At 44.5% G+C, this 22,726-nt stretch overlaps 1 protein-coding gene across 1 annotated transcript in view; it reads right to left on the minus strand.

Annotated features, from left to right (window-relative positions):
- BMAL2 (basic helix-loop-helix ARNT like 2) overlaps nt 1-21,057 on the minus strand; it is an 87,172-nt gene extending 66,115 nt beyond the window's left edge. The window contains exon 1 of the mRNA XM_060165273.1: nt 20,959-21,057. The gene's annotated coding sequence lies outside the window, so the exon portion shown is untranslated. The remainder of the gene's footprint in view (nt 1-20,958) is intronic.
- Nucleotides 21,058-22,726: the final 1,669 nt, after the last annotated feature.

The following is a 22,726-nucleotide window of genomic DNA, read 5'->3' on the forward strand; positions in this document are numbered from 1 at the left end:
CGCAACTAGAGAAAGCCCATGCACAGCAAAGACCCACTGCAGCCAAAAATAAATAAATAAAATAAGTTTATTTCAAAAATGTATATAAAAAAAGGATTCATTGATATTTCATGCAAGTCCATCAAGATTTATTTATCCATGAATCCTTACTACACTTGGAAAAGGTAGGCAAGTGTGTCCCCCATGACCACTTTTCCTGAATTCCAATCCAAACAGCCATACAAACCCTGAAGAAAAGCAGGTATTTAGCCAGACTGGTCTTAACTGAAGCCAGCAGAGTATCTTGCTCAAAATGGGGGTTCATAGTGGGTGTTGAGATACAAGAGCCTAATTAGGTAATTTTCCAAACTTCCATCCATTCTCTTCAACAGGACTTGTCAACAGAATCTTCACACTTCAAACACCCCTACTCTTTTTGAAGGGTACTCAATTTCAGACTCCAGTGCATGCCTTCCTATTCTGGAAGAATTGCACCTGTGATAACCTGGTTCTTCCACCATCTCAGCCTCAGTCACAGTGGAAGAGGAGAAGAATCTGAACTTTGATTCAAAGGCAGGATTTCTACGTGGGTCTACCTACAGGGAGAAAATGAAGGAAACCACGTGGACACCCAGACAAAGTCTTATGAGGGAGACACTTTGCATTCACTGATAAATTAGCATCCTGTTTTTACATGTCAAAAAAATGACATTTAACGTCTCTCCCTATGATACCAGCCTGTGTCACTGGTTTCCCTCTTCTGTTCGTTGAAAAGTGCAACACCTTTGGCAAGTGGGTGTGGCTTGGAGGAAGACGTTTCAGGGGCTGATAGAAGTTATATTCTAGGAAGCACTTATTTTCTTGTAGCACCATCCAGTTGCTGCATTTGAAGAACACTCTACTTGGTATTTGCCCTGTTATTTAATCTAAAGTCAGAGGGCCTGGAATTTTATTTTATTTTAATTTTGGTCTTATTTATACATGTTTAATTCACATGCACTCTTTTCCTTTTTTTTTGAAATATAAAAACTTTTAATGACGTATAGTTGACTTACAATACTGTGGCAATCTCTGCTGTAGAGCAAAGCAACTCAGTTGTACACAGAGACATTCTTTTTTAATATTCTTGTCCATTATGGTTTATCACAGGTATTGTATACAGTTCCCTGTGCTGTACATTAGGACCTTGTTTTTTATTCATTCTAAATGTAACAGTTTGCATCCACCAACCCCAAACGCCCAGTCTCCATCCTCCTCCTCTCCATCCCCTCCTCTTCCCTGGCAACCACAAGTCTGCTCTCTATGTCCATGAGTCTGTTTCTGTTTTGTAGATGTGTTCACTTGTGCCATATTTTAGGTTCCACATATAAGTGATATCATATATTTGCCTTTCTCTTTCTGACTTACTTAACTCTGTATGATAATCTCTAGTTGCATCCATGTTGCTGCAAATGGCATTATTTTGTTCTTTTTTATGGCTGAGTAGTATTCCATTGCATATATGTACCACATCTTCTTTATCCATTCACCTGTCAATGGACATTTAGGTTGTTTTCATGTTTTGGCTATTGTGAACAGTGCTGCTATGAACAGAGGGGTGCATGTATCTTTTTGAATTATAGTTTTGTCTGGGTATATTCCCAGGAGTGGGATTGCTGTATCATATGGTAATTCTGTTTTTAGTTTTCTGAGGAACCTCCATACTGTTCTCCATAATGGTTGTACCAACTTACATTCCCACCGACAGTGTAGGAGGGTTCCCTTTTCTCCACACAGAGGGTCTGGAATTTTAACCTGACCTGTGGACCAGAGAGGTTGAAAGTGCTTCACTCTTGGTTGATACTCACGTTGCCCTTCTGCCTGCGAGTCTGTCTGGCCCCTTTCCATAAACATTTTTTTTCCAACGCTTACAGCTCTTCAGTAGAAACTTGTTACATGTATCATCATTTGTGAAGTTGGAGAGTCACAGCTTCAGCTATTTGCCAGGCTTCCCACAGTGAAGGCTTTGATCTCTAACACTCAGGAAATCTCAGCAGCAAGCGGCTCTCCCATCTCTCCTTTCCTGCTGTACCGCCTCACACAGGGCTCTGAGGAGCACGCTCCTTCTCAGGCGATGGGCACTCCCTACTTGGCCACCTCACACAGGGCTCTGAGGAGCACGCTCCTTCTCAGGTGATGGGCACTCCCTACTTGGTTTGTTAATACGCAATGTGAGGCAGAAATAAGAGGACATAATTTTAATTTTGTCTTAGCACCCATTTGGGTGCTGTTATGGAGTGAATGTGTCCCACAAAATTCATATAAAATGTAATCCCCAATGTGATTATGTTTGGAGGTGGGGTCTTTGGGAGGTAATTAGATCCTGAAAGTGGAGTCCTCAAGAATGGGATTAGTGCCTTATCAGAAGAGGCCAGAGAGCTGGCTGTCTTTCTGTCACATGAGGCTACACCAAGAAGCTGGCCAGCTGCACCATCAGAGCACTCTCTCCAGAACCCAACCACACTGAAACCCTGATCTCAGACTTCCAGCCTGCAGAACCATGAGAAATAAATTTCTGTTGTTGACAAAAAATAAAATAATGTTTATGGGTTTTATAAATATGGAAAATGTTTATGTAACATTTAGTTTAAAAAGCAGGATGAAAGACACAGAGACTACATAATATCAAGAAACTAAGATAATGTATTTTCAGGGAGAAAAAAATCTAGAAAGAAACACAGTGAAATGTTTCCAAGTGTTTTGTCTGAGGGGCCAAAGCTTTTTTTCCTTTTTACTTTTCTGTATTGTTCTAAAATTTTACAAGTGTCATGTCTTACTTTTGTAAGACATACCTACAGTTCAGAAAGAAAAAAGAATATATATGAACTATTAGGGAATAGCAAGTAGATCCGTATGGCTGCATACAGTGTGAAACAGTAGGAAATCAAGCTGGAAACACAGACTGAGCTAGTTGGTGGAGGGCCCTGGATGTCCTACTGCGGAGTCTGAGCTTGATTTCCAGGTAGCAGGGAGCTAGTGAAGTTACCTAGCACTGCATTTCAGCCCCCTTTGTTTCTTGGCCAATCAGCACTAAGGCAGAGGGCACATTTGTTCTCTCTTCTAGGAACTAGTCTTCCCATCATAAGCTACAACTTTTATCCTAATGCATTCCACCTTTGTCCCACCTGAACGGCTCACTTCTTACCTGGGTCCCTATTTATTTCTGTAATGAAGATTGTACTCAGAGCTGTTCACTGAACCCTTTCCGGCTTGGCTGGGAAAACAAGGCTTTGCTGCCAAGCATGAGCAGGGAAAGCCAAAGATCGTTCCACGTGGGGATCAGGGTCCCACCTAAGGATCAACCACCACTTATCTCAGATACAGTATCAAAGCATCACAGAAGGAGCCACCTCTCCTGCATAGGCTGGAGGAGGAAATGTTATACTCTTGGCCTTGACTTCAAACGCAGCAAGATGTCTAAAAGCTGGAGAACCAAAGCAGAGAAAATAGGTGGCTTTACTTGCCCAAGGCCAGTCACTAGCCAGGGAAGTATGCAGAAAGTCAAAAGAACAATGAATAAGTGATGCCTACAACATCCTACAATTGACCGCTGAACAACACAGGTTTGAACTGCACAGGTCCACTTATACAAGGATTTCTTTCACTAAATACGTACTAGGGTACTACACAGCTGGCAGTTGGTTGAATGTGTGGATGTGGAACCATGGATACAGAGAGCTGACTGTAAAGCTATACAAGGATTTTTGACTGCATGGAGGGTAGGGCACCACAATCCCCGCTGTTGTTCAAGGGACAACTGTAGTAAAATAGTGCATCACAGAGTACAGGCTGGTAGGAAAGCAAGAGACACCAAAAAGGAGCTGAAAGAACAGGCAGGTGGCTGGAATGTTTGTGTAAGTGGGAGAGTCATAAAAATACAAGACCATGGTCAGCAGGGAGAAGTTCAGACTTGGGGATTCAGAGGTAAAGCATCTGCAGCTGATTCAAGGGCCAAGTAAGAGGTGCCCAGGGGGAACTGCGGTGCAGTGATGATGGGGTATTCTGGGGAAGAGAAGAAAGACCAAAGTCATCCAGGATGACATCAGGGGATGGGCAGGAGACGAAGATGTCTAAGAACACAAGGGGCAGCATCCTGGAGGTGGGTAGATGATTAAAATAAGGATAGAAGAGGGATGAATAAACAGAAAACCTAAGTGAAGGTACAGGCACACCTCGTTTTACTGCACTTTGCAGATATTGTGTTTTTTACAAATTGAAGGTTTGTGACAACCCTGCATAGTGCAAGTCTATTGACACCATTTTCCCAACAGCTCACTTCATGTCCCTGCATCACACTGTGGTAATTCTCACCATATTTCAAACTTTTTCATTATTATTATATTTGCTACAGTGCTCTGTGATCAGTGATCTTTGATGTTGCTATTGCAAAAAGATTATGACTCACTGAAGGCTCAGACGATGGTTAGCATCTTTTTAGCAATAAAGTATTTCAAAATTAAGGTATGTACATTTTTTACACATACTGCTATTGCACAGATTACAGTATAGTATAGGCATAACTTTTATATGCACTGGGAAACCAAAAAATTCCTGTGACGCAATTTAATGCAATATTAGCTTTATGGCAGTGGTCTGGAACCAAACCAGCAGTATCTCCAAGGCATGCCTGTCATTAAGTGACAAAGGGGAATAACGTCTGGAAGAGGCAGTGAAGCTGAAATAAATGCCAACCTCACTTCCTAGTTCTGAAATACAGGAGAGAGTGATTAGCTTCCACAACCCCACTATGATCATTCCTTCAAATTTAGGTTGACCACATTACAGATCACCTGAGAATTACTGAAGTGAGAAAAGAAACGTTTTTCCCCCTATCAAACTGACTTATCCTAATAAATTATTGTACCCACAAAGGAGTCTTGAAGAAGGGGAAGAGGTGAGAAGAGAGACACTCTCACAGTTTCATATACTTCTGGTGGGAATGAAAACTGGCATAACCTTTCTAAAATGCAATTTGGAAAACTGTATCAAGGGACACAAAGATACTTATATCCTTTGACCCAGAATTCTATTTCTTTGAGTTTATCCTAAAAATATTAAAGATGTACATAGAAATGAACTAAAATATTTCAACAATGTAAACCTAAAAACAACCTAAAGGTATCAACAAACAAGGGAACAACTAAAACACTAGGCTGCAACCATGTGAGGGACCGCTCTGCAGCTTTTAAGTACAATGTTTTCCAATTATTTATGAAAGAGTAAATGCTATATGAAACATTAAATTTTGTACGTTTCTTTACTGTTTAAAAATACAGTATATTAATAGAAGATTTAAGGTACACTAAGGCCAACAGATCAGGAGACAAAAAGGTAGACTGCTACTCACGGTTCCCAGGAGGAGGGGGCATGCCAGGCCACATGGGGCCACAAGGGAAAGCACCAGGGCCAGTCAGGAGGCAGAGGGAGAGGGTCATCTGTGGGTAAGAGTCTCTACTGTGGTTTCTGTGGGAAGGAATGGGCAAGACAGGCTGAGCAGGTTTAGTCTGGGCTAGTTTGAATGATTTCAGCAGCCTGTGGGGCATCGGGGCTGTCCCTCGTTGCCTGGTACCTGGCCCAGGGGCAATTAGGACAGGCAGACAGTAGCCCAGAGTGTGAGATCCCAATGAAGGAGGTGGCGGGGTGTGGGCTCTGGATTGGCTGGTGTGGTGTTTGACAAGCGCACTCACAGGGCAAGTTGTTTACTCTCAGTGGGCGGATCCTGGGAGGGGCAGTCCCTCCCGAATCAGCAGGGTCCCACATGTGAAAGCATCAGAATACAGAAAATAAAGAACATGGTGAATGCATCTATTTTCCTTAATTTAAAATTATTTGAAAATAAAAATTTTCAAATTTTCTACAACTAATACATACTATTTTTTTAATTTAGAAAAAATAAATATTCCCCCCAAAGTTTTGTGTTATGCACAAGCCTTGGGCATTTTTTTGAAAGGATAAATTTATACCACTATTTGAAGAGTCATGTATGTGGCCCTTCTTATATTTTTTTTTGTTTTTGTTTTTTACATCTTTATTGGAGTATAATTGCTTTACAATCGTGTGTTAGTTTCTGCTTTATAACAAAGTGAATCAGTTATACATATACATATGTTCCCATATCTCTTCCCTCTTGCGTCTCCCTCCCTCCCACCCTCCGTATCCCACCCCTCTAGGTGGTCACAAAGCACCGAGCTGATCTCCCTGTGCTACGCGGCTGCTTCCCACTAGCTATCTACCTTACGTTTGGTAGTGTATATATGTCCATGCCGCTCTCTCTTATATTGTTTTTTAAACCCAAAGAGCAAATACAGACTGCTGACACCATGAACTTGTTGTTGCTGAAGATGTGAGAACACACTGAGACACTTTCATGGCACATCTTAATGTTTTCCTATGAGAAGCGACAGGGAGTTTCTAATCAAATGCACACAAGTCCAGACTGACCCTTGTCCTAAACTGTGTGTGAAAGAGAGGTCTGTTGGCGAAGTATTTAAGGAAGAGTCAAGAAGAAATTTTCCACAAGCGTTACCTGCCTATAGAGAATTCCCTTTGTTGAGGAGGCAGGGAGAGTAGGTAACTGTTCTGATTTCTCAAAGTGGCAGCCACGCTGGATAACCGACTGAAAGCACCCATCAGGTACAATGTTTAATGCTTTGGAAAGAACTGTGACACCAGAGTCCATAAAAGGCTGTTGCCTGTGGCAGGCAATAGCCACAGTCTGCCCAAAGCACAGCTTCTTCATGGGGAGTGACGAAGTAACCTGACAGCCTGTACTGATTTCTGACGATTCTCCTAAGGGCAGAACCTCCTGACTGTATGGCCTTCATTGAGCCCAGCTCAAGTTCAGCCCCCACTGCAGTAACACTGCTTCCCACACGTGAGCAGCGAACCAGGCACAGCCCAGAGCACTTCTGTCCAAGCTTCCCCACCTCACTGTGTGGCTCCAGGGGAGTGGTTTACCCTCTCTGTGGCGTCCTCATCTGTAAAATTAGAGGTTATGATACCGACTAGAGTTCCCTTGCAGAGCTTTGATACGAAAAAAAATGAGATAAATGTTGAAGCCTCTTGGAATCTATGAAGTTTTGCTGGACAGATAGTAGGTAGGACATTAATTACTTATCTGAATTGGGTATAATGGGTTTATGGCCACGCAAAAGATCTAAACGGATACCGATGTGCACCTCTCTCTCCCCTCACACAAACGGTCAGATTGAATGATGATGTAACTGTTAAAGATGACTGAGGTCTGAGTCAAATTAAGGGGCAGCTACAGAGCTAGATTAAACCAGAAGTATAGTATCAGATAATTCAGATCTCCACATGAAAATCCTCATATAATCATTAAACAAGAAATTTCTCCCGCCGCTTCTGAAGAGGGTAATGTGAGACATTCATCAATAACCAAACACATAATTCAAAACTGTGATCGTTGCTGTGAAAAGAGCAGTACGCTACTCAATATGCAGACCACCAGCAGTATGATCATTGCACAAGGGCTTTGACTACTGCATTTCACTGCTCAAAATTCAACTGTGGCTCCCCACTGAATTTTTTTTTAATTGAAGTATAGTTGACTTCCCACGTTATGTTAGTTTCAGGTGTACAGCTCCCCGCTGAATTTTTTTTTTTTTTTTTTTTTGCGGTACATGGGCCTCTCACTGCTGTGGCCTCTCCCGTTGTGGAGCACAGGCTCTGGACGCGCAGGCTCAGCGGTCATGGCTCACGGGCCCAGCCGCTCCGCGGCATGTGGGATCCTCCCGGACCGGGGCACGAACCCGCATCCCCTGCATCGGCAGGCAGACTCCCAACCACCGCGCCACCAGGGAAGCCCCCTGCTGAATTTAAGATGACATGAAATACAAAGTTTTTCAGCCTCCCTACGAGCCTCACCGCATGCCGCTCTCTTACTCGTGACCCCGGCAACAGGCACAAAGCACTAAGTGACAGTCCCCAGCCATGTCACGTTCCCCCCTGGCTCTGCTTCTCTAGGCATGCTTATGCCTGGAATGCCCTGTCCCCAAATCAGGTTAACACAAACTTACTTGTCAAGACATGTTATCTCCACAAGAAGCCCTCTCTGACCACTGCCCCCCAAACCTGCCACCTAACTGGGGCCCCTCCTATGTAATCCAGTAGCACCTTGTAATTGATACCATCATTGAGCTGATCCCACTTCACTGTAATTATCTTGTCACTCGTCAGTCTCTCTCACCAGACACAGCTCCTTGAGGGCAGGGACCATGTTTGTATTCCCACCTTAAAACAATCCCTGACACACCACCCACACTCAGTAATTGAGGAAATGACGGATTATTCAATTAACTAGTATTAGGTCAATTCCTTACCTATTTGGAAAATATTAGATCTCTATTTCCCGCTATTTACCAAAATAAATTTGTGCTGGATGAATGAGTTAAATGTAGGAAAATAAAATCATAAAAGTATAAAGAAAAAAATATGTGACTATTTACATAACCTTAAAGTGAGGACTTTCAAAGCATGAGGCCAAAGGTAAAAACCGCAAAAGAAATGATTACATGAAAAAGTTAAAATTTCTACATATAAAAAACCACCATAAAATTAAGACATGAAAAAACCAGGAAAAGGTTTCCCCAAACCCTTCCCTCCACCCCAATCCCAGGCAAACAGTGACTTGCTTTTAGTTTTTTAACCATTTGTTTGCATTTTCTAGATTTTATATAAATAGAATCATATGACATACCCTTTTGAGTCTGGCCTCTTTCCCTCATAATGATTTTGAGATTCATCCACGTTGTTGTGCGGTTTTATTGCCAATTTGTTTCCCCTTGGGTGGGTATCATATTTTGTGTATCCACGGAATTCATTTGTTGATGACCATTTGGCTTATTTCCAATTTTTGGCTATTGTAAATAAGGCTGCTTCAAATATTCATGTACCAGTCTCTGCTTAGACAAATGTTTTCCTTTATCTTGGGTAAATACTTAGACACAGAACATGGGTTGCAAGGTAGGTACATGTTTACATTTGGGGGAAACTGCCACACTGTGTCCCTAAGCGGTTATGCCATTCCACATTTCCACTAGCAGTATCTCAGAGTTCCAGCTGCTCCATCCTCACCAACAACTGGCATTGTCAGCCTTTTTAACTTTATTCATTCTAATGAATGGGTTGTGCGATGGATTACATAGTAATCCATGTAATTTTAAGATGTTTTTATTATTTGAAAAGGTTACTTCTTGGAAAGCCAAAAAGTCTCTCTGTAATTTCTATCCAACATCCCTATGTCTGATGAGTCTAATAAGTTTCAATTCAGTTGCAAGTACTTGCATACTTACTACTGTGCAAGGCACTGCATTAGAAGCTAGAGAGGGTGCAAGGATAAGTACGACATGGCATTCACCCTCAAAGAGTTCAGTCAGATAAGTATAGAAATAACCCAACTACAAGGTGGAATGGAAGGTATCTTTGGAGAACTCTGGGTCACAGCACTCCATGAAGGCTTCAGGAAGGAGGTGGCATCTCAGATAGTTTGTATATAGTATAGAACCCCTCAGACTTTGGTGGACAACCATAATATCTCACACTTTTGTCCTAAATTCTTCTCTCCCCTAAGCCAAACCATGTGATTCTTTCAAACATTACCCATAGGTTGCCTTGTCACTAGCCTGGTTGCTCTCTTCTGAACATACTTTGGCTAAAAATACTTTGATGTGTGGTGTGATCGGAACTCAACATTCAAGAATTGTCACCTCCACAGAGAGGAGAGTAAAACTTTGAATGATAATGTTCTGATTATACTTTCATTATGTATAAGACTGCATTAGCTTTTATTTTATACATTGGGCCTTCACTTTAAACTGTTGATTTGGGCTTCCCTGGTGGCGCAGTGGTTGAGAACCTGCCTGCCAATGCAGGGACGCGGGTTCGAGCCCTGGTCTGGGAAGATCCCACATGCCGCGGAGCAACTGGGCCCGTGAGCCACAGCTACTGAGCCTGCGCGTCTGGAGCCCGTACTCCGCAACAAGAGAGGCCGCGACAGTGAGAGGCCCGCGCACCGCGATGAAGAGTGGCCCCCGCTCACCACAACTAGAGAAAGCCCTCGGACAGAAACGAAGACCCAACGCAGCCAAAAATAAATAAATAAAATGTAAACTGTTGATTCATTCATGTAATTTTAGAACTGTAACTAACATTAGAGATGGTCTAGTATAGCTCCTTCTCCTTCCAAGAAAGAAACAGAATTCCATAGTTGATTAAGTTCCTTGCCCTTTATCATACAGCCAGACATTGATGGAGGAGGGACTGCTATGTAAGTCTCCTGATTCCCAGGTAGGGATTTTCTGGAGTAAACCCAAATCTGTCTTTTCTACAGGCTGCTGTTAAGTCACATCTTTACCATTTCATACGTCTGCATTTTGTTTTACACTGAGGTGCTGGCCCTTTTTTTTTGTTGTTAAGTTTAATCTTCTTTGGTATCACCCTATAAACATCTTTTTGGATTCAGAATCTGTCTACCAGATTGACTAAGCCTCCTTAAAATATGCCATCTGCAAAAGTGACCAGCATGACATTTACATTTTCAAACCAAATGTCCGGCTGGCATGTTGAACAGCAACAACAAAAAGCCAAAGAGGGAAGAGTAGGGAATTATTCACTGTGACCAAATACAGCATTGACAAAGCGAGAGCTCAAGTCAGAGTCACAGAGGTAAGCCAAAGGTTGACACTAAGGAAGAGATGTGAATGGTCAGAGTGGACTCAGACAATCACTCAGCCATAGGAGAAAGGATCCACTTTGGGGTGGGGAAAGCAGTCTGGGAGTACGACAGTGAACAATGCAAGGGTGTCAGAGAGCCTCAGGGATTAAGTGGTGTTCGCTGCATGGACTATGTTGGGCCTCCTGGCTTAAAATGGGCCAGAGGGCAATCTGGTTTCCTATATGACACATCCCTGCTACTAGTAAGGAGGGGCCAGGGATCTCCCAGGCTTGCTCTGTGCAAAGGCATTTATATTCCAGAGCACGTGTGAGGTAACATGTGGATTTGCTTACATCACCCCCATCTGACTAGGTACTAAAAATGGCTTTAAAATAAGCAGGTGCCCTGGATCTCCTGCATGGCATATGCTAAGGCCCTCCATATCTGGTCATGAGGGCGCAGTGCTCAGGGTGGAACACAAACCAATTGCATGGGTGTGAATGGGAGGAGTAGGATACAGGAGGATAGGAAATTTATGGCTTCTAAACCTTAGAATGAGCTAAAAAGACAGTTCCCCAGTGTGCAGCACAACAGTACAACACAACAGGTAGAAAGGGCATGGGAGGAAAAGAGCTAGCCAAGTCCCCTACTGGCCTAGTCACCTGGTGAGTGGAACCTGTCAGCTGTGGCCCTTGGACATCCTGCATATCGTGCCATCAGTACATACTCATCAAGCTCCTGTGAAGCAGACACCGTGCGGTAGGGGCTGAGAATATGATGGTGACCAGAGACCGCTCCTTCATGGAACTGGAAATCTGATCGATCCTCCTGTAATACCTGGGATTCTACCAGGTATTAACCAAAGGCTTGAGTGCTGCTGGTGGTGCGGTGAAATGGAAAAAAAGGACAAATTATTGGGAAAAGGCATCATTTACGCATTTCAATGAATAAAATCTGGAACGTGATCTTAAATGTTAAGGTTCACAGCCCACTCGCTTGCTGTATGACATTCAATGCCAAAGATGTTATTCCTATAGACTTTTAACAGTTCCTAAGTTCGTTCATTTGTTAACGAGTTGTTTCTCATCTGATAGAGTGGGGAAGTGGAAGATTCTCTTGGCTAATTCTTTATTTACTATTTGATTCAACTACTGTTTGATTGACCTATATTCAAAAGTACTGCCTTTTAAGTATCTGTTTTGATCTGGAAAAAAACAAACAACTTTTGCTCAAAAAGATAAAAATTACTATAAAATATAAAACCCTAAAAATATACACCTGATTTTCTTAATTTGCAATAAAAGATTAAGAGGAGGGAAAGGGAACAAAAGACGTTATCCTGTCCAATTCACTCACCTTACAGTTGAGGAAACTGAGGCTCAGAGTGTGAAACAAGATGCCCAGCTGTGTGTTACACTACAGTTTCAATAAAAGAAACAGAACTTAAATACAGTAGCCTCTTTTGGAGAAACAGTTCTCATGCATGTCCCACTCTCAATCACTACAGAAATTCAAAAACAAAAACAAAAACAAAAGCACTCAATGCCACTGGGGAAGGCAGTCCTCCCTCCCGCGAGCTTTTAGCAAGCAAGCGGTGGGTAGCGCTTTTGGGGGAGGGAGTACACTACTGCAGTAATATACTGAGGAAAGCCATAAACACAGTGAGTCTGGATTGCAGTAAGACATTTTTTTCAAAGATGGAGAGTAGTGAGCTACTTTAATTCTCCAATATAGTCTTGAGAAAAAAAACGGATGAGAAGAGATTTTCGGCAGGAACATCAGTTAGGCAGCACTTCCTGCAGTAAACCAGACTGGTCAGGAGAGTGATAAGAAAGGGGATTAAGTCACCATGCTGGGCGAGATCACAGCTGCTGCTGCTGTCAGCATCCCCACTTCCACCACCACCACCAGTTAAATAATCTTGTGCTGAATCTTTACACGCCAGGCACCGTGACCTTTACATGCCTTACTTCGTACAATCCTCACAACAGCCCTACGGCGATGGTTTAGCGTACAAGGAAACAGCCTCAGAGGAATGAAGTAACTTGCTGCCGCGGTCTTTTTGCCGTGTCAGCTTGGCTGGCTACAGTCCTCAATTCACTCAGTCAGATACGAAGCTAAGTGTTGCTGTTGAAGGTATTTTGTAGATGTGATTAAACTCTATAATCAGCTGACATTAATAGGGGTGACTGTCCTAGATTAGGGTCAGGGTTAGAGTAGGGCTAGGGTTATCTAGGGTTATCCTAGATGATATGGGTGGGCCTCATTTTATCAGTTGAAAGGCCTTAAAAACAGAGCTGAGGCTTCCCTGAAGAAGAAACTCTGCCTACGGACAGCTGCTTCGGTCTGTGCCTGAGAGCTCCAGCCTGCCTTTTCTGATGGCCCATCCTACGAATTCCAGGCTTGCCTGGTTTGCTCCCACATTTGCGTAAGCCAATTCCTTGTAATAAATCTCTTAATATACATATCTCCTACTGGTTCAGCTCCTCTGGTTGAACGCTGACTGGTACACATGCCAAAGATCACACAATTATTAGGTGAAAGAGTTCACATTCTTCCAAAGCCAAAAGTAGGCCAGTATTCCACACTCCCTCCTAACAGGAGTTCGGTTTTAGACATCAGAACATCACAGAAATGGTACCTCATCCAGAGGTCTAGCAGGCTTTGAAGAAGAGGATAAAAGCTCTGGAGGCCAGTCTGCCTGGGTTCAAATCCTGGTTCTGCTACTTACTATGCACACTTTACCTTGGGCAATGTACTTAAAATCTCTGTGTCTCAATTTCTTCCTCAGAAACATGGAACAACAATAGTACCAACTTTACAGATTTGCTGAAGATTCGTGAATCATACCATGTCAAGCATTTAGACAACTAGCACAGAGTAAATCCTCAATAAAGGTTAAGAATTATTCACTCTTTAGAAGAGCCAAAAAGTGAGAATGATCCATGCTAAGCTTTTGAAATGGGGCAAAGGGGGAAGAGAAACACCCAGAATGACTCTAAGGAAATCGGAGTCACGGGAAACCACGCAGTTATGATGCAGAATATAATCAGAGTGATATAAGCACCTAAGAATGCTTCCCTGACGACGCCTGTTGCAGAAAAGGCCAACCTTTCAGAGGCATTATAACCTCATCCAGGATGGCAAAAGCAAGAAAAAGCAGTGCATTCAGAATTTGTTCCACACTGAGACAGAAAGTTCCCCTAACCTGGTCCAGCCTGATTGATCCTCATGTGTAAGAATGCGGGGTTCAGCATTTTCAGTATCAGCTGCTTTCTCCTAAAGTCACAGAAACATCTTTAGATTTTGATGGGCTACCCCACAGCATTGTTACACAGGAAGATACAACGCTGGCATAGTACATAGGAAACACAGTGTAGGCTATTATCATGAGTAATATTAGTCAGGTATGATTTGATATGCAAAATTCGATACAGAACCTACAAAAGATATCATGGTTCTTCACATCTAAAGTATCAACAAAGTAAGACACTTCAGTTAACTTTGGGAAAAAAAAATTTGTCAGTGTGCACAAAAATATTTGTGTATCTCTTCACCCAATGGTGATTAGTCTAGAAAGAGGGAGACCCTTTAAAAGGGGGTGGGGCGGGAAGCACTGCCACTGCAACAGGAAAACGCTGAAGTCCTAAAACTGAAACACAGTATGAGTTTTAAAAGTAATAACACCCAACATGACATTTATGACTTTAATATTATCTACAGATAACATACCATAGTTATAATGATGATTAGAATCTAAAGCTGCCTTCGGGCTCTTCCTAAACGAATAGCTAACAAAAAATTATTTTAAAACCTCTTGATAAAGAATTCGGCCTAGACGTCTTCTAAAATTTGAGGTGTGAATTCGAACGTCCTTCTAAGATCTGGCTGCTTGGTTTGCGACCACATGTCCCGGAGGTGGCAACGGTTACTGCTGCTGAAAGGAACTGACGAGCCAAAAGCTCTATGTGAACTCAAGTTGAAATGTAAAGAAAAGAGAATTGTCCTAAAGAAACCACTAGCGCCAGGATGCCTGGAAAATTGAGGCTGGTCTCTCTTTTCTAGGTCAGTGCTGTTGTCTGGATGACTCATTCCAGAAGAGATGGCCTCCCTACAACGCAATACGGTTTGTCTCCCTGGTAGTGTAAGCACTGCCTACCTTTGGGTACCACGTAACTCAGAGAGGAAATCCAATACTCCAACCAGGGAGCTGGGAAGAAAGACAAATGTAGAGCTGGAGATTGCGTTCAACTTTTTCAGTAAAAACTATTCTCTAGATTTTGACAAAACAATTACTAATCTTCACTATCTTCTATGCCTTTAAACATATATTGATCTCTGCTGTGAAAAGCGTTCAATTTCAGTTCTGCTCATGGTATGCTGATCTCTCTTTCACAATCTGTATTTCTATAAAATACATACGGCTTTGGTACCGTCTAGGCTCAACAACAACCTCTTCTCCCTATATTCCCCTCTCCTAAGAAAAAAAGATGCAGAGGTATTTTGATATATATGTAAGAGCTTCTGCTTTCAAGTAACTTCTAAGCCAGAGATCCTCTGCACGGTGTCTGAATCAAAATAAGAACATCTTCTGATGTTATCACACACAGGTGTTTCCAGGAGTGCTCTTTTCACATTAGGAACACGTTCTGACTTGCCTGGCAATGGATTCCTTTTGGTTTATAAATCTTCACTGTTTGTTTTGGAAGTCAAGGTTGAGAGCCTGGTGCAGCCCTGTCCTGTGCAGCTGCACGGGAAGGGTCTGAGATCAGGCCAGGAGCACATGTCCATAGGAGGGGCACATCAGCGACGGGGACAGTGGAACAACATAGGTCATTACATTGAACAGATGATGCAAGTCCAGAAACCTGCTTCTCAACTGGCTGCAATGGGAATAAATGAAATAGCACTAGTGAGGCTTTTCAGAAGAAAGAATGTGAAATGGATTTAAAGATATAAGCAGCTACTTTTTTTCAGGGAAAAGAGGATGAGAGAAAGTAGTGTCCCAGGTGCACTTGGAGTGAAGGCTAAGACCATACAACTAATCACCTGCCAAGGACCAGGACCTCTGATTTTTTTCTTTCTGATCAGAAACATGCCACAAGTAGCCTTTCAGGGTGATACAAACGCTCTCTTGCTGGCCAGCGACCAAAAAGAAGATACATGGATCTTTCCTTTTGGAGAGAAGGCAAATCACCAGGCTGTAACTCAGGCTTTCTGTGTTAACTGTCCTGCCACATCACAGGCGTGGGAGTGGAAGCCCTCGATGGCACTAACAAGACAACGACAGGCCAGTTCTTCCTTTTCCACTTTTCCTGGCCAGACCCAAAGGATCTTAGCAACAGTTTTTCCAAGCACATCACTGACAATTTTCCACATCCATGCCTAGTCTCTGTCCTGGAGGACCCTCTTCTGGGCTGCCTCCACAAGAGCTGTCTAGTCACCAATACTAAACTTGACCTCTTCTCTAAAAGCCTCTCTGAGTCCCTCCCCCACAAACTAGGTATAATTTTTCCCAACTTTGGGTTAGGAGGCTCACTCCTAGCAGTTAAACTATAGATTTTGCTAAGGTCTATCTTATACGACACATCAGGCTTTTCACCTCGCCTAATACATCTTATAAGCTCTTTAACCCTTTTGCTTGCTTATCCATTTCTTTTTCTCTGTTTGCCTAGAACAGTAGTAAGTACGTACTGAATGGATACTTTATGAATGAACCAGCCCTGCCTGTACCTCAAACCAATATTCACTTAAAATCGATAAAACTTGATTAGGTACTTAATAGGTACGAGGAGTTGAAGACTGTAAAGATGATCAAGAACCAACCCTGTTCTCCTAGGAATGCGCCACCCAAGGATGGAGCTAAGATGCGTACATATGCCGTGGCAAGCAGGCACAAATGTTCTCACAGGCACACCAAAATCTACAGTGTGGAAATAGAAGGGGAGAATCATTTCCATCTAGGGATGGGGGAAGTTCTGGGAAGGGTTCATGAGGAGAAGAAGAAAAATCATTTGTTGAACATCAGATTTCACTACACAGTTTGGAATCATCTCATTTAATCCACCATAACTCTCCAAGGTAGGTAAATTTTTAACCCCCATTCTACAGATGAGGAAATTGGGGCTCAGAGCAGTTAAATAATTTGGCTGAGGTCACATAGCTAGTATATAAACTCGCACTCACATTCCCAATGGCCTGGCTCCAAAGCTTGTGCTGGTTTTCCTACACCAGATCTTCTGCTCCACAGGCAGATGAAACATAGTGATTCCTGAGCTCGGCCCTCAAGACTCCTACAGGCCCATCTGGAGAGAGGGCAAGACAGTCCAGGAGCAGCGAACAGCCTAAGCAGAGGCCTGGACGTGGGACCGTTTAAACCGTATGGGGAAAGGCACATAACTGAGTCTGGTACGTGTAAGGGAGACACAGTGGAGATGTTTTGGAAGAGAAAGTTGATGGATGCTTCTCTACTTTCCCTGTAATAGGCTCAGAATATACAGTAAAGCATGCTTCTTACCTAAGTAAAAATATTAATAAAATGTTGTAAGTAAAACATTTGGAATGTATTGGAAATTGCTGTTTTATAGCAATCATCTTGACTCTCAATTGTAAGTATCCTATCATGCAAACCATGTTGAGAGGAAGAATGAGTCTCTATGTCCTTTTCCTTCAGTCTTCTTTGTTTTTCTCTCTCTGTAAAGACACTATCTAGAGATTTAAATCATAAGATTAAAGACTAGAGAAACGAAATACTAATTTACTTAGATAAATGACAAATTTCTTATCATGCCAACCAACATTTAAGTATTTTCAAATGAGAATTTTAACATTATATAACTGGACTGATTTAAATATTTTAATTAGTTTTAAAATATTTTAAGGTTAAAAATTGCAGGCTGGGTAAACGAGATATTATAGCCTAAAGTGATATAACACTATGTGTCAGAGACTAGTAAATGTGACTTCACCCGAGTAAGAGAAGAAGACAGGGCGGGGAGCGTGTACAGCCAAGTGCTTCATAAATTAGCGGTAACTATCCAGAAACACTACACACTACTGCAAAGAACATCTTTCACCTGAGGTCGCAGCTCCACTAAGAGCTTAAATTGTAGGTTCTTCTAAGTTCTCAGAGCCTCCTGCCGCCCGGAAGGAGAGAGGCATTGGGTGAAGCAGGGGCTACAGAAGGGCTGAGATTTGGGGGGAGCCACTCCATACAGCAGACTTGCAAAAACCAGAGCAAGAAATCACTGTCTCAAAGCAAAGGCAGATGGCTCAGGTACACTTGTCTCCTGCGGGGCACCTGGCTCACTGAGCCACTGGTGATGCTGATGCTGACCCAGATCCCAGGCACCTGGGTTACTCAGCTGTCGTGGTGGAAATCTGGAGGTCTTCAGCTCAATGGGGCAACTGAAGTCAGGGCTATAGAATGAAATGTTATCACCTTGTTTATGATGTCCTGAACATTATGTAAAGGGAGAGGTTTCGAAAGGATGCTCTAATCAATGTTCACTGCACAGAAAAAGATCATGCTTTTTAGAACCAGGAAGTCTTTCCACAAGGAAAAAAGTACACTGAAATCACTGTATTTACGAATATTTTGGTTTTCCCATATATTTTATTTATTTTTTGTGGTACGCGGGCTTCTCACTGTTGTGGCCTCTCCCGTTGCAGAGCACAGGCTCCGGATGCACAGGCTCAGCGGCCATGGCTCACGGGCCCAGCCGCTCCGCGGCATGTGGGATCTTCCCGGACCAGGGCATGAACCCGCGTCCCCTGCATCGGCAGGTGGACTCTCAACCACTGTGCCACCAGGGAAGCCCTCCCATATATTTTAAACATTAAATTTCTTTTTATTTTTCCTGGAGTCAAACTCTGATGGGTGGCAGTCCCTACCCTCCCTTCCTTCTCTCCCCCATCTCTCCTCACCTCCATCCCTCCTCAGCCCTCCCCCCTTTCCCCCAGTGCTCCTTTTCTTACTTCCCCATCCCCTCCTCCGCCTCGTTCTCCCTCATCTCCTCCCCCTCTGTCCTCCCCTTTACACCCTTTCTACCCGGCTACTTCCCTCTCTCTCTCCTCCTCTCTCTTTACTCCACCCCTCCTCTCCTCACTCCTCCTCCCCCTTCTCTCTTTTCCTCTCTCTTTCCTTAACCTAAAACATGTGAAAAGTAATTTTAGTCCATCCTGGTTTATCCTGAGTAATGCACGTCAGGCTGAAACTTTGCCTAAGGATCTAGGCCAGGAAAAGGAGTTTATGCAAAGTTGATTAAGACATGACTTTTGATGTCACGAATGACAAAAATGAACTTAAGCCACTATAACTACACCTCAAAAGAGTTGGATCTGATAACATCACAGGTGAGAACATGGGACGGTAAGGTAAAAGATAGGGGTGGAGGGAAGGGAAGGTGAGAAAGCTGCCCCTCAGATGCCTAGACCGAAGAGCAAGTCTGGCAGTCAGTCGTGGGAAATGTGCTGCTCCCCCAAGATTGGCTGCTTCCTAACTCCAAGGATTCTGGAATCTGTTACCAGGAGGACGCCCAGGCACTTGACAGCTTGCTTAATCTTGGTGTTTACCATAGCCTGTCAAAAACAAGTGAGCAGGCAATTATGTACCAGCTGATTTCGGGTGGCCATCTTCAAAACCAGGCGCCCAGTTTTTTCAGCAGTGGAACCAAACCATGGGGAGGTTTCTCCATACACCAGTCTTAGATTTTTTTTTTTTGGCCCCGCTGCACAGCATGCAGCATCTTAGTTCCCTGACCAGGGATTGAACCCGTGGCCCCTGCAGGGGAAGGGCAGAGCCCTAACCACCAGAACTCCAGGGAATTCCCAGATTTTTATTTTACCGTGAGGGCCTGAATGTCAAATTGCCTAGGAAAAAGGAATCTGTAAGGATTTTGTGCCAGGGAAAAAAACCATGGCCCTGGATTCTGACATTGAGAATTCTGTTTTGTTTCAGTTTTCTTCTCCAGGAATGGGAGAACTTGTAACAATATTTTTTTTTCTCCCTCTTTAGATAAAGAGGGTGTCTGGAAGTGAGCACACTGCTCATCAACCAGCCAGCCAGCCAGGAAAGAAAGGAGAGCAGCCCAGGCAGTAGTCACAGATTTTAACTTCAGGTTTGTCAATTTCTGGCTACAGCCTCAGTGTTCTCACCTCATCTATGAAAGGGAGATAATATCTCCTACATCACAGGGCTGCTGTGAGGCCACAGAAGGTCTCCCTCATGAAATGCCTGGTACATAATAGGACCTCAATAAATGCCGGCCCTTCCGGCCCCCATGGAAACTTTGCTCCTCTTACCTAAGAAAGATTAGTGTTGACCACTCCCAAGTTAACATCTGGTATTCAGCTAAATAGCAGTAAACTTTGTCCAAATACTTGTCATAAGACTTACCTGGTGAAAGCCCTGTTTTGAATTGGTAGGTATATTTTCACATCTCTTTTTTTCAGAAAAGCCCAAATAGTCTTTCAATTTGGCCAATTTCAGCTTGTGTGCAACAACACTTTCTTAATAGGCTAAACGAGATTCATTACTTTCACAAAGCAAACTGAAGCTGTAAATTAATAACTATATTAAGCTAATATTTACGACATACTTACTATTTCCCAAGAACTGAGCTAAGCACTTTATAGGTATTTAAATATATTCATATCTCATTTAATCGTCACAATCCTGTAAAACAGATACTATAATTATCCCCATTTTACAGATGAAGAAACTAAGGCTAAATAGCAATAACTTAACCCAGGTGACAGAATAAAGGGCAGAGTTCAGTCACAGCCAGAGCAGAGAGGATGTCTGAGCTTAAAACGATGCATACTGCCTTCTCTTTTCAAACCAGTGCTTACTCACATCTGCATATCGTCCAGAAAGACTTCAAATATTCACATGACAGAATTTTAGAAATCTCCGCATGACCCAAATCCCCACAACTGTCTTAGATTTTTCAAAAGCATCTCTTCTCATGATGCTGTATTTCAGAGAAGAATCTAAACTCATCACAATATTCCAAAAGGAAAGTGGAAATTTAATAAACTGCTTCCCTGAACTTCTCTCTGCCAGTCTTCCTTTAGCTATTTCTATGGTTTTTTTTTCCTGCCTCCTGTTCGTCTTAAGTAACAAATATTTTATGATCAGCCCATAATTATATGAGTAGTCATACGGAAGAGACCGCCAGTGAATACCAAAGAGAGGAAAAAGACGTAGCAACGCTTCCAGCTCAAGTCACAAAAACTCCAAAGAAATATAAAACGAAACAAACCAATTCCACTGATGGCTTTCCTAAAGCTGTAGCGGCACAAGAGCCGCCTCTCGCTGACAGAGAGCTGTTGCGGTGCAATCTGTGGTTTTCGAGAGTACGAAGTGCGGGGAGCCCTGCCTCCCCACGCTCGTCTGCCGCTGGGCAGTTTTTGAAGAAGGGAACAGAAGTGAGTATTTCCAGTTCAGAGGGGATGGGCTCGCAGAGCCCGAGCTCCTTTAATGGCTGCTGGCAACTGGTTTATACACGGGAAAAACGAAATCTAAGAAGTCCGCACAGCAGTCCCTGCAGACGGCGAAGAGAACGCCCAGTAGTGGGCGGGGGCAGGCTGCTCGCCATCACAGGGTGCATGGTCCCTCGCCAGCTCACCTTCGTCGACACGTCCGGCCCGGGGCCAAGAAACTGGGCTGCTGGCAGTCCGAAAGCCGGCGGCGACCGCGGGCGTCCCTCCCCGCCTCCCGCTCTCGGGGAGGATGCGCGGGGCGACGCACCGCACCTGTACCGCAAGGAACGACCTTGGCCCCAGAGGCCACAGCAGGTGATGCCGGGCCGGAGGACAGCCCCCCCGCAAAGTGCGCCCACCTGGCGTCGCCGTGCCGGCCGCTTGCCCCTCAGCCTGGCCCGAGCGCCCCTAGCGCATCGGGCTCCGCTCCCGCAGCTGGAGCCACGCGCCCGCAGCCTCACCTCTCGCCGCCGCCTCCTCCTCCTCCGTCGCCATCGCAGAAGCCACCCGGCCGACTCCGCAGCCCCCGGGCCGGCAGCATGGAGAGCCCCGGGCTCGCCCTGCGCCGGCCCAGGCGGCGGTCCCGGGGTGGGGGCGCGGGCACACGCGGGGCTCTGCCCGGTGCCGCGGCGGCCGCCACTGCAGCCCCCGGGCGCGCGGCCAGCGGAGTCCGCGGAACGTGTGGCGGGGGTTCGCCCGCTCGCGGGGGTCTGGGCGCCACCGGACCGGGGGCGGGAGAAAGGGACGGCGCGCAGGGCGGAGTCACGGCGGCCCCGCCCCGCCCCGCCGACCCCTGCGGCAGGAGGTAAAGTGCGTAGAGGCCCGCGACAAAGCCCCTTGAGGTTTTCTGGAAACCGGCATCTTTAAAACAGGTTTCCCCGATCACTTACAGGTCAGTCGTCTGCCTATTCCGGAGGTTGGAGTTGTTTCCCTTGGGGGGAAAAGGTAAAGGATGGATGCAAATCATTGCATGGCGGGGGTTACGGGGCCGGGGGCGTAGGGGTGCGTGGGAGGGGCTTCCGGGGGGAGCTGGAAGGGGGACTTCTCCGGCCCCTTCTCTTTTCTGCCGTGGAAGGGCTTAGCTGCGAAGACGAGGGTACGATGACAGAGAGGGGTGACCGAGGAAGCCCTTTGGGATACTGCAACGGTTGTTGTGAATCCAGAGGCAAGATCCTTTGCGGATCACTTGACAGCCCCTCATCATATGCCGAATACGCTGGTTCGCTCCACGCCCACGGGACCCTCGGGTTTTACTTGGTCACAGTTTGTCTAGTAGAGGTAGTGGAGAAAAGGAACGGCCGAGAAAACACCAAAGCTTTGCATCAACCAGGCTAAATTTATTAGTCTTCCTACCAGGACTCTTCATTACAGCGTAGAAACTAGCTGCTTTTTGTGTCCTGAGGGCTACTTAGGACCGAACCTGGCGGGGGCATTTGGACGCGTGTTCCCGACGGAAATAGGCAAGACCCGGAGAAACTGTTGCGCTTAAGGTGGGCACGGGGACTTCATCCTGCTGGAGGTGAAAGGAGAAGCTGCTCTCAGTAACAC

The sequence above is a fragment of the Lagenorhynchus albirostris genome, chromosome 11 (assembly GCF_949774975.1).
Source record: "Lagenorhynchus albirostris chromosome 11, mLagAlb1.1, whole genome shotgun sequence".
Taxonomy (NCBI): Eukaryota; Metazoa; Chordata; class Mammalia; order Artiodactyla; family Delphinidae; genus Lagenorhynchus; species Lagenorhynchus albirostris.